The 12,307-nt window shown below is 51.3% G+C and overlaps 1 protein-coding gene across 9 annotated transcripts in view; it reads left to right on the top strand.

Annotated features, from left to right (window-relative positions):
- Positions 1-12,307, top strand: part of DIAPH2 (diaphanous related formin 2) — an 835,399-nt gene that overhangs the window by 108,513 nt on the left and 714,579 nt on the right. The gene's annotated exons all lie outside the window — the stretch shown is intronic.

Raw genomic sequence — 12,307 nt, 5'->3', positions numbered from 1 at the left:
CCTGGCTCAACACAGCTTTTACTTACCATATTTGAAAAGAAAAAAATCTAATGTGAAATATGCTGTACATGCACAACAACTTGTTTTCAAAGCATCATAAATTGATCAAGTAACCAAAGTTTGCCTGAAAGCTCAAACGTGTTTTCCTAGTGCAGGAGTATTCCCTCACATATTTAAGCTTTATGCTGGCAGCAATTTTCGTATACGTTCTACTAGTCAAAACAAATAAACTACAATACTCATATTTCAAAGTGTGGCAAGTGGTGTTTGTTTATTTATTTATTTTAAGCTTTTCAGATATGTTGTATAAAAGTCTTGAGTAGTATTTTAGGTAATGAATCATTTTGTAATCTTCAATGAGAAAACAAAGTGTAGACTGGAATTTTATTTTTTTTTAATGGTACGTTCCTGACAGGCCAAATCTATCTTTCCTTAACTTTTTTGTTTAACTGTAAATCCCTGTTTTAGAGCCTGTAGTTTTGGAGTAAGGTTAAATAGGTATGTGTGATACAGTGTGCAAGTCTTTAAACACTTGGGTAGGAGCAACCTAAGAAGAGTTAGACCAAAATATCTTCAGTTTCCTGTGCCAGCTGCTACTGAGTTTGTGGGCCAGGAATTCAAGGGATAAGAATCTGAGAAGTAAACTGGAGCTCACAGGCAACCAGGCATAATGACTATATTTTAGGTTTGGTGCAGCCAGGGGCTACAGGAGTTTGGGAGGCTGTACCGTACACAAAAGAAACAGGCTACAGATCAGAGTTAGAAGGAAAAAGTCTGTGTGCAGTTTCTGGTCTCTTTCTGTACAATAGAAATCTATTTTGGCAATATTTCCCCATACCCTCCTCCGCATGAGTGCTGACCAGGTGTTGGGTAAAGAAGAGCCCACTGTGTCCTCTGTGCACCTCTGTAAACAGATTTATTGTAATCTCCTTCTTCGAGTGGTTGCTCATGTGTATTCCACAATAGGTGTGCACCGGTGCTGGAAGTTTTTCCCTTAACAGTACCTGTAGGGGGGAGCCCCCCCCCGCGACCCCTGGAGTGGCGCCTGCCTGGCGTGGTATAAGGGGAGCTGTGCGCTTCCCCCACCTTCAGTTCCTTTTTGCCGTCAGTGAAGGTACATCAGAATTGCTCTGCTCTAGCTTTCCTGTGGCTCGTCCCCAGAACCGTTTGTTCATTCAGCGTTAGTACCTCTAGTTAGTTAGCTGTTTAGTTAGTCAGTGAGCCTGGGCCGGAGCATGGCCACCGCCCTGGGGTTTAAGTCGTGGGGCTCTTGTAGGCATTTTATGCCAAGAAGTGACCCATATGCAGACTGTTTGCACTGCTTATCAGCGAAAGGTGCAAGATTTGCAAGTAGTTTAAGCCTCAAACCAAAAGAGAAAGGGACATTAGGCTTTGGGCCATCCTGATGGAGTCAGCACTGACCCCAACTGCTGCACGCTGCTCCAAACTGGCACCGCGGCATCAGTACGTGGCAATGCTCTGGTGCCATCAACCAGTCAGCACTGCTCCCCACCCACAGGGCATGCCAAGAGGGCCAGGAAGACTTCCTCTTTGCAGCGGCACCGAGGGAGGTTTGGGACAGAGGCTAGGCCCATGTTGGGCAGTCCTCGATCCCCACTGGGCCGCAGGCCTCCGACTCAGGTTGAGTGGAGTAGCCTGGCCCCTTCAGAACAGGACAGTCTGGATGCCATCCACGCCTGAAGCCCTCCAGGTGGCCTGGAACATAATGTCCATGCCAGTGCCTGGAGTGCTGCCAATGTTGGCCCCCGCACTCCAGAGGCAAGCTGCTGCTGGGATCTCTGCTGTCACCTCCGGCCTGGTACCGGTCTCTGTCAAGGGAAGGTTCCTGATGCCGATCAACGCCCAGCGACCGCTCGGGGCAGAGTCCAGGTGGATTGCCCTCGACACTGACCAGAGTGTCTGGCTGGGTTCCGTCCAGCCGGGACTCGCAGCACTGCTTGTCCTCAAGGAACAAATATTGGTGGGACCGTGGCGGGCATCACCATTGGTCCTTGTCTCGGAGAGGGTACTGCAATCGATCATGGCACGGTCGTCGATGCCGTTCCCTCTCAGACTCCCACTGCAAGTCTCCACCAAGACATCACAGCCCTGGGCATCGATCACCAGCGTTTCACCATCGCGGATCCACCTGCCGAGGCCATTCTGGAGCAGCTGTTACCACCGGTACCGGTTCTACGTGTTGAGATCGTGGTCCCGTGGCTGTCGTAGATCCCGGCACTGCCGGTCCTCCCAGTCCAGAGACAACAGCAGATCTTACGCCAGCCCAGTCTCCATTCGTAGCTGTCCTTTGTTGGGCCAGGCCAGCCAATCTGAACAGCCGATCCCGCCGGTGCCACAGCAGGTGCAGTGGCACCGAGGGTCGTGGCTGGCCCAGTGGTACCAGTGGGCACTGTGACCTCTGTTGCAGCCCCTGGTGGGAGCTCGCTCAGTGGCCTGAGCTTCGGAGGCACAGTTGGCCTCCCTCTCCAGACTCCCAAGCAAGGAGGTGGTGGGACGTGTCTCCTCGGCACCGTGCCCAGAATCTGACCAGGTGGTGGACTCTCCGGTGCTGGCCGACACCCAGAGCCTCTTTGCCCCGCCCAGAGGAGGTGACTTATTGCCCATCCCCCTCCGTCCCACAGGAGAATTTCAGAGCCCACCAAGAACTCTTAAAGAAGATGGCAGCAAGTTCCCACCTCCAGGCAGAGGAGATGGAGGAACCCTCAGAATCCCTGTTTAACGTGTTGTCCCCATCGGCACTGGGTAGAGTGGCCTTGCCTCTCCATTAAGAGGTGGCTAAGATTTCATATGTCCCATGACAAACACTGGCCTCGTTGGCCCCCATCTCTAAAAAGGCAGAACGCAAGTACTTTGTACCCGCTAAGGGGCATGAGTACTTGTATACTCACCCGGCAGCCAACTCCCTGGTGGTCGAGTCGGTCAACCACAGGGAATGGCAGGGTCAGCCAGCCCTGATCCCAAAAGAACAAAAACTCTTGGAGACTGGACTCTTTCAGAAGGAAAGTTTTATTGATCTTCAAGCTTCCAGTTACAAGTGGCAAACCATCAGGCTCTCCTGGACCGGTACGAATTCAATCTGGGGGCTACCTACCCAAGTTTGAGGACTCCCTCTAGGAGCGCGATAGAAAGGAGTTCAAGGTGCTAGTGGAGGAAGGGGCAGCTGCCAGTAGGTCATCCCTGCAGGCAGCCTCAGATGCTGCGGACAAGGCCTCACGATCAATGGCCTCCGGTGTTCATGAGACTGGCATCATGGCTCCTGCTCTCTGGGCTGTACAGCGAGTCAGTCTTCCATGCAGGATCTCCCATTTGATGGGAAAGCTCTGTTTGCAGAGGAAACAGATACAAGGTTGCATGGCATGAAAGACCCCCCCACACGACCCTCCAGACTCTGGGCCTCTATGTCCCAGCTCTGGCAAAACCTAAGTTCAAGCCACAGCAGACTTCCACCCAGGCCGCCCTCCCAAAGTACGAGGCCACCAATAAGAAGCAGTGGGACTATAAGAGATGCTCTCAGAGGCAGTGTTGGCCTGCCCCCCAGCCTGGGTCCTCCAAGGGCAAGCAAGTGGGGAAAAGACGTTTTTGATGTGACGCTTGGGGGCACCCCACCAGTCCTCATCAGGGATCCACCCCCAATAAAGCTTCCTTTTTCCAACCGGTTGTGTCCTCCTGGAATGGTCGCAGCTAACCTCGGACCGATGAGTCCTCAACACCATCTCGTGGGGTTACACCCTCCAGTTTACTTCCTCCCCACCCAACCACCCCCTGCCCCCATCCCCCTTGGAGGACCCCTCACACGAAGCTTTACTCAAGCAGTAGGTGGGGTGGCTCGTAGGTCTAGGAGCAGTAGAGGCGGTGCCCGAGGAATTTATGGGCAAGGGGTATTACTCCTGTTGTTTCTTTATCCCAGAGGCCAAAGGGGGGTAAGGCCCATCCTGGACCTCTGAGGTCTGATCCAGGACATGATGAAGCTCAAGTTCCGCATCGTCTCCCTGGCCTCCATCATCCCCTCTCTGGATCCTGGGGACTGGTACGCTGCCCTTAATTTACAGGATGCGTACTTCCACATCCACATATTCAAGGGGCACAGGAGCTTCCTCTGTTTCGTGGTGGGACAGAATCATTACCAATTTGCGGTCCTCCCGTTTGGTCTGTCCACTGCTCCGCAGGGTGTTTACAAAATGCATGTTGGTGGTAGAGGCCTACCTCAGGCGGAGGGGGGTCCAGATATTATCCCTATTGACTTGTCAAGGGCACCTCCTGATCACAGGTGATGGATCACATGGCTCTCTTCCTGTCCACTTGCACCGCCTTGGGCCTGTTGGTAAACAACACCAAGTCCACGTTGGTCCCGGTCCAACACATAGAGTTTATCGGGGTGCTCCTGGACACAGTGTTGGCCAGGGCCTCTCTCCTGTCAGACAGATTTGAGACCCTAAAAGGTCTCATCGACTCGGTCACAAGATTCCTGGTAACAGCCAGGGTTTGCGTACAACTCTTGGGTCACATGTCGGCATTCACATACGTGGTCTGTTACGCCAGGCTCAGGATGAAGCCCCTCCAGCTCTGGTTGGCCTCGAAGTTCTCCCAGGCTACAGACAGGATGGACAAGGTCCTCACCGTGCCGGACTCTGTGACCACCTCCTTACGGTGGTGGTCCGCCCCAAACAACATGCTCCCAGGGGTCCCATTCGGGGATAGGGCTCCATTGTTGGAGCTGGTGTCCCATGTGTTGGACCTGGGTTGGGGGGCCTATGTGGGGAACTTTCAGACCCAAGACCTGACCTTGCATATAAACGTCAAGGAGCACAGGGCGATACGGCTGGCATGTATGACCTTCCGCTTGCACCTGGAGGGCAAGGTAGTCAGGGTCCTCATGAACAACATGGCCTCAATGTTCTATATCAACAGGCAAGGTGGGGCCTGATCCTCTGCCACGAAGCTCTCAGGCTGTGGGACTTCAGGTGGATTTCATGGGCTATACAGAAGGCCTTCCACCTACCGGGTGTGTGAAATGAGAAGGTGAATCGCTTGAGCAGGGACTTTTCCTCTCAACAAGAGTGGTCCCTCCACCTGAAAGTGGCCCACCGGCTCTTCCGAAGGTGGGGAACTCCCCAGGTGGACCTGTTCGCGACTCGCCAGAACTGGCGATGCTCCCGGGGGGGGGCGCTAACTCTGATGCCTTTCTCTTGTCCTGGTCAGGCTGGCTTCTCTGCCTTTCCCCTGTTCCCTCTAATCAGCAAGTCCTTGCAACTGTTCGTTGCCTAAGCTGAGCGCGCAAGGGGCCAGCCGATTTTCCACTCAGCGGCTTTCCAATCAGATCATTTTGTGCATCCGTTCCTCTTATGAGCTGGCGGATGTCCTCCCCCCCCCCCCCCATTGTGAGGGCACGCTTGACTTGGGCTCAGGCCTTGTTGGCTGCCTTCGTGGCCCATGTCCACATCAAGGACGTTTGTAGGGCCGCCATCTGGTCTTTGGTTCACACATTCACCTCGCACTATGCGATTGTCCCCCAAACTAGGGATGATGCCCGGTTCGGCAGGACTGTCCTCTGTCCTGGGAACTTGTGAACTCCTACCCATCTCCAACAGATATCACTTGGAATTCACCTCCAAGAAGAAAAGACAGTTATCTTTTCCGTAACTGGTGTTCTGGTGTTCTTCGAAATATTGCTCATGTCTATTCCACATCCCACCCTCCTTCCCCTCTGGCGGAGTTGTCTGGCAAGAAGGAACTGAGGGTGGGAGCACGCAGCTCCCCTTATACTGCGCCAGGCATGCGCCACTCCAGAGGTCGTGGGGGGCGATCCCCCCCAGGGGTACTGCTGGGGAAAAACTTCTGGCACTGATGCAGGCGGCGAGCACACACACCTAAGGTGGAATAGACATAGAATCATAGAATCATAGAATATCAGGGTTGGAAGGGACCCCAGAAGGTCATCTAGTCCAACCCCCTGCTCAAAGCAGGACCAAGTCCCAGTTAAATCATCCCAGCTAGGGCTTTGTCAAGCCTGACCTTAAAAACCTCTAAGGAAGGAGATTCTACCACCTCCCTAGGTAACGCATTCCAGTGTTTCACCACCCTCTTAGTGAAAAAGTTTTTCCTAATATCCAATCTAAACCTTCCCCATTGCAACTTGAGACCATTACTCCTCGTTCTGTCATCTGCTACCATTGAGAACAGTCTAGAGCCATCCTCTTTGAAACCCCCTTTCAGGTAGTTGAAAGCAGCTATCAAATCCCCCCTCATTCTTCTCTTCTGCAGACTAAACAATCCCAGCTCCCTCAGCCTCTCCTCATAAGTCATGTGCTCTAGACCCCTAATCATTTTCGTTGCCCTTCGTTGTACTCTTTCCAATTTATCCACATCCTTCCTGTAGTGTGGGGCCCAAAACTGGACACAGTACTCCAGATGAGGCCTCACCAGTGTCGAATAGAGGGGAACGATCACGTCCCTCGATCTGCTCGCTATGCCCCTACTTATACAACCCAAAATGCCATTGGCCTTCTTGGCAACAAGGGCACACTGCTGACTCATATCCAGCTTCTCGTCCACTGTCACCCCTAGGTCCTTTTCCGCAGAACTGCTGCCGAGCCATTCGGTCCCTAGTCTGTAGCGGTGCATTGGATTCTTCCATCCTAAGTGCAGGACCCTGCATTTATCCTTATTGAACCTCATTAGATTTCTTTTGGCCCAATCCTCCAATTTGTCTAGGTCCTTCTGTATCCTATCCCTCCCCTCCAGCGTATCTACCACTCCTCCCAGTTTGGTATCATCCGCAAATTTGCTGAGAGTGCAATCCACACCATCCTCCAGATCATTTATGAAGATATTGAACAAAACGGGCCCCAGGACCGACCCCTGGGGCACTCCACTTGACACCGGCTGCCAACTAGACATGGAGCCATTGATCACTACCCGTTGAGCCCGACAATCTAGCCAGCTTTCTACCCACCTTATAGTGCATTCATCCAGCCCATACTTCCTTAACTTGCTGACAAGAATGCTGTGGGAGACCGTGTCAAAAGCTTTGCTAAAGTCAAGAAACAATACATCCACTGCTTTCCCTTCATCCACAGAACCAGTAATCTCATCATAAAAGGCGATTAGATTAGTCAGGCATGACCTTCCCTTGGTGAATCCATGCTGACTGTTCCTGATCACTTTCCTCTCCTCTAAGTGCTTCAGGATTGATTCTTTGAGGACCTGCTCCATGATTTTTCCAGGGACTGAGGTTAGGCTGACCGGCCTGTAGTTCCCAGGATCCTCCTTCTTCCCTTTTTTAAAGATGGGCACTACATTAGCCTTTTTCCAGTCATCCGGGACTTCCCCCGTTCGCCACGAGTTTTCAAAGATAATGGCCAAGGGCTCTGCAATCACAGCCGCCAATTCCTTCAGCACTCTCGGATGCAATTCGTCCGGCCCCATGGACTTGTGCACGTCCAGCTTTTCTAAATAGTCCCTAACCACCTCTATCTCTACAGAGGGCTGGCCATCTCTTCCCCATTTTGTGTTGCCCAGCACAGCAGTCTGGGAGCTGACCTTGTTAGTGAAAACAGAGGCAAAAAAAGCATTGAGTACATTAGCTTTTTCCACATCCTCTGTCACTAGCTTGCCTCCCTCATTCAGTAAGGGGCCCACACTTTCCTTGGCTTTCTTCTTGTTGCCAACATACCTGAAGAAACCCTTCTTGTTACTCTTGACATCTCTTGCTAGCTGCAGCTCCAGGTGCGATTTGGCCCTCCTGATATCTTTCCTACATGCCCGAGCAATATTTTTATACTCTTCCCTGGTCATATGTCCAAGCTTCCACTTCTTGTAAGCTTCTTTTTTATGTTTAAGATCCGCTAGGATTTCACCATTAAGCCAAGCTGGTCGCCTGCCATATTTACTATTCTTTCGAGTCATCGGGATGGTTTGTCCCTGTAACCTCAACAGGGATTCCTTGAAATACAGCCAGCTCTCCTGGACTCCCTTCCCTTTCATGTTAGTCCCCCAGGGGATCCTGGCCATCTGTTCCCTGAGGGAGTCAAAGTCTGCTTTCCTGAAGTCCAGGGTCCGTATCCTGCTGCTTACCTTTCTTCCCTGCGTCAGGATCCTGAACTCAACCAACTCATGGTCACTGCCTCCCAGATTCCCATCCACTTTTGCTTCCCCCACTAATTCTACCCGGTTTGTGAGCAGCAGGTCAAGAAAAGCGCTCCCCCTAGTTGGCTCCCCTAGCACTTGCACCAGGAAATTGTCCCCTACGCTTTCCAAAAACTTCCTGGATTGTCTATGCACCGCTGTATTGCTCTCCCAGCAGATATCAGGAAAATTAAAGTCACCCATGAGAATCAGGGCATGCGATCTAGTAGCTTCCGTGAGTTGCCGGAAGAAAGCCTCATCCACCTCATCCCCCTGGTCCGGTGGTCTATAGCAGACTCCCACCATGACATCACTCTTGTTGCACACACTTCTAAACTTAATCCAGAGACACTCAGGTTTTTCCACAGTTTCGTACCGGAGCTCTGAGCAGTCATACTGCTCCCTTACATACAGTGCTACTCCCCCACCTTTTCTGCCCTGCCTGTCCTTCCTGAACAGTTTATAACCATCCATGACTGTACTCCAGTCATGTGAGTTATCCCACCAAGTCTCTGTTATTCCAATCACGTCATAATTCCTTGACATCACCAGGACCTCCAGTTCTCCCTGCTTGTTTCCAAGGCTTTGTGCATTTGTATATAAGCACTTGAGATAACCTGTTGATCGCCCCTCATTCCCAGTATGAGGCAGGAGCCCTCCCCTCACAGACCTTCCTGCCTGTGCTTCCTCCCGGTATCCCGCTTTCCCACTTACCTCAGGGCTTTGGTCTCCTTCCCCCGGTGAACCTAGTTTAAAGCCCTCCTCACTAGGTTAGCCAGCCTGCTGGCAAAGATGTTCTTCCCTCTCTTCGTAAGATGGAGCCCGTCTCTGCCCAGCACTCCTCCTTCATGGAACACCATCCCATGGTCAAAGAATCCAAAGCCTTCTCTCCGACACCACCTGCGTAGCCATTCGTTGACCTCCACGATTCGACGGTCCCTACCCAGGCCTTTTCCTTCCACGGGGAGGATGGACGAGAACACCACTTGCGCCTCCAACTCCTTTATCCTTCTTCCCAGAGCCACGTAGTCCGCAGTGATCCGCTCAAGGTCATTCTTGGCAGTATCATTGGTGCCCACGTGGAGAAGCAGGAAGGGGTAGCGATCCGAGGGCTTGATGAGTCTCGGCAGTCTCTCCGTCACATCACGAATCTTAGCCCCTGGCAAGCAGCAGACTTCTCGGTTTTCCCGGTCAGGGCGGCAGATAGATGACTCAGTCCCCCGGAGGAGAGAGTCCCCGACCACCACCACCCGCCTTCTCCTCTTGGGAGTGGTGGTCGTGGAACCCCCAACCTCAGGACATGGCATCTCATGCCTCCCAACCAGCGGAGTCTCCTTCCGCTTTCTCCCCCCAGACATATCATCTGGTCCACTCTCCGCATTGGTACCTGTGGAGAGAACATGAAAGCGGTTAGTTACCTGTGTCTGTGTTACTGGAACCCGGACATTCCGCTTACCTCTTCTGGAGGTCACATGTTGCCAAGCTTCTTCACTGGCCTCTTGGCTCCTCTGTGCAACCTGCTCTACATCTTTAGAGCTTTGTGCCCCTAGAAGGCTATCCTGAGTTTGGTCCAGAAAATCCTCAGTCTCTCGTATACAACGCAGGGTCGTTACCTGTTGCTCCAGACCTTCAATCTTCTCTTCCAATATGGAGACCAGCTTGCACTTCGTACAGACAAAGTCGCTTCTGTCCTGTGGAAGAAAGACAAACATGGCACATCCAGTGCAGGTCACAACAGCTGAATTCCCCCCTTCCATATCACCTACCTACTACGGAGCTTCCTCAGAGACGTTGGCAAGATGTAAGCCTCACTGGGCTCACTCCAGGCGAACTCCCAGGCAAACTCCTGCTGTGAGCTGCTCTGCTGTCCCCGCTGCTCCGCTGCTCCGCTGCCGCTCAGCTGGTTCGCGAGGCTCCGGCTATTTTTAAACAGCCAGGCTTCCCTGATGCAAACACACAGACACCCTAATGCCCGCCCCCTGCAGGCTAGCAGCCAATCAGACACTCACTCAGGCTCCCTCCCAGCAAACACACGCTCGGATACTTCCTCAGCAAGCAAACACACACACTCGGATACTTACCAGTCCCAGGCAAACTCCTGCTGTGAGCTGCTCTGCTGTCCCCGCTGCTCCGCTGGTTCGCTGCCGCTCAGCTGGTTCGCGAGGCTCCGGCTATTTTTAAACAGCCAGGCTTCCCTGACGCAAACACACAGACACCCTAATGCCCGCCCCCTGCAGGCTAGCAGCCAATCAGACACTCACTCAGGCTCCCTCCCAGCAAACACACGCTCGGATACTTCCTCAGCAAGCAAACACACACACTCGGATACTTACCAGTCCCAGGCAAACTCCTGCTGTGAGCTGCTCTGCTGTCCCCGCTGCTCCACTGGTTCGCTGCCGCTCAGCTGGTTCGCGAGGCTCCGGCTATTTTTAAACAGCCAGGCTTCCCTGACGCAAACACACAGACACCCTAATGCCCGCCCCCTGCAGGCTAGCAGCCAATCAGACACTCACTCAGGCTCCCTCCCAGCAAACACACGCTCGGATACTTCCTCAGCAAGCAAACACACACACTCGGATACTTACCAGTCCCAGGCAAACTCCTGCTGTGAGCTGCTCTGCTGTCCCCGCTGCTCCGCTGGTTCGCTGCCGCTCAGCTGGTTCGCGAGGCTCCGGCTATTTTTAAACAGCCAGGCTTCCCTGACGCAAACACACAGACACCCTAATGCCCGCCCCCTGCAGGCTAGCAGCCAATCAGACACTCACTCAGGCTCCCTCCCAGCAAACACACGCTCGGATACTTCCTCAGCAAGCAAACACACACACTCGGATACTTACCAGTCCCAGGCAAACTCCTGCTGTGAGCTGCTCTGCTGTCCCCGCTGCTCCGCTGGTTCGCTGCCGCTCAGCTGGTTCGCGAGGCTCCGGCTATTTTTAAACAGCCAGGCTTCCCTGACGCAAACATGAGCAACACATCTTGAACACCAGTTACGGAAAAGTTAACTGTCTCTTCTGGTACTGTGAAAAGTGCCTCTACAATATGCTTCTCTTCCTATGATCAGGTACAGTATAATATATGGGCTGAAAAAATATGAATAAAATGTAAACTATATATACATGTTACTTGAATCAGTACCTTTTAAAAGCTCTTTTTAAATAAGGGGCTTTAAATAAGTTCTCACCTGAAAAAACCTTTCTGATTTACTTTCTTTAACTGCGTTAGAGGTCAGAACCAAGTTCTAAAAGTGTCATGGCTACCTTCATTTTTGAAATGTCACTGAAGAGCCTAAATATTTTTAGTGGGGGTTTGGTGTTTTTCGATAGTGTAAAACTCTTTTTTGTCATATTATCACTCCTTCTGCTTGACTTTTTTTATGCCTTTGGACTGTAAATCTTGTTCCTGGGGGTTTAAAATTCCTGTTCTTCTAGCTAACTTCTATCAGAGGTGGTGGTAGCATATTCTACATAACTCTGAAAACATATAACTTTCCGAGTTGCAGGAAAAAGTGTGCATCAAGTTGAAAACTGCAAAATCTTGCAATAAAGTCAGATAAACTGTGGAGATCAGGAGGAGGTGAAATCCTACTGGAAATAAAAGGAAAACCTTTATTGATTATGAGTTGAACTCATTGAATTCAGCAGTGATGGACATATCTGTAGTGAATACATCTAGTTCATGAAATGAGGATAACCAAGCAGACTTTTTGGAAGTCAATAAGTAATTCTTATATTAAAAATGTGTTTTCTTCAGGGGCTTCTCCTTATAGCATATATTTGGGCTGATCAGTGCCAGCACTTACGCCAGTAATCATAGGCACAAGAACATAAATCACCCAGCAACTCTTGCGGGGCACATGTTGAAGGGCCTGGGAGAGCAGGGTAAATCTTTATTCTTGTATAATTCTGCTGATGTCTCTCTTTTTGTTGCAGTGTGGGGAGGAGGTTGAGAGTGGGTTAAACATTCTTAGTATGGACATTCAGTGATAGTGGGCAACTAAGAAATGTGACAGGTGACTTCACATAATGTTTTTGTTAAATACACAGAGTCACCTGAGCTTGAGACAGTGCTGAGCAGCCACACAGTCATACTATCCTTCTCAAATGATTTAAAAAAAAAAGATTTTTTATTTGGCATAAAATATGATCTCTATAAGTGTCTATAG

The sequence above is a fragment of the Dermochelys coriacea genome, chromosome 9 (assembly GCF_009764565.3).
Source record: "Dermochelys coriacea isolate rDerCor1 chromosome 9, rDerCor1.pri.v4, whole genome shotgun sequence".
Classification (NCBI taxonomy): Eukaryota; Metazoa; Chordata; order Testudines; family Dermochelyidae; genus Dermochelys; species Dermochelys coriacea.
The sequence above is the reverse complement of the archived record's forward strand: the minus strand, read 5'-3'. Positions and strand labels throughout refer to the sequence as shown.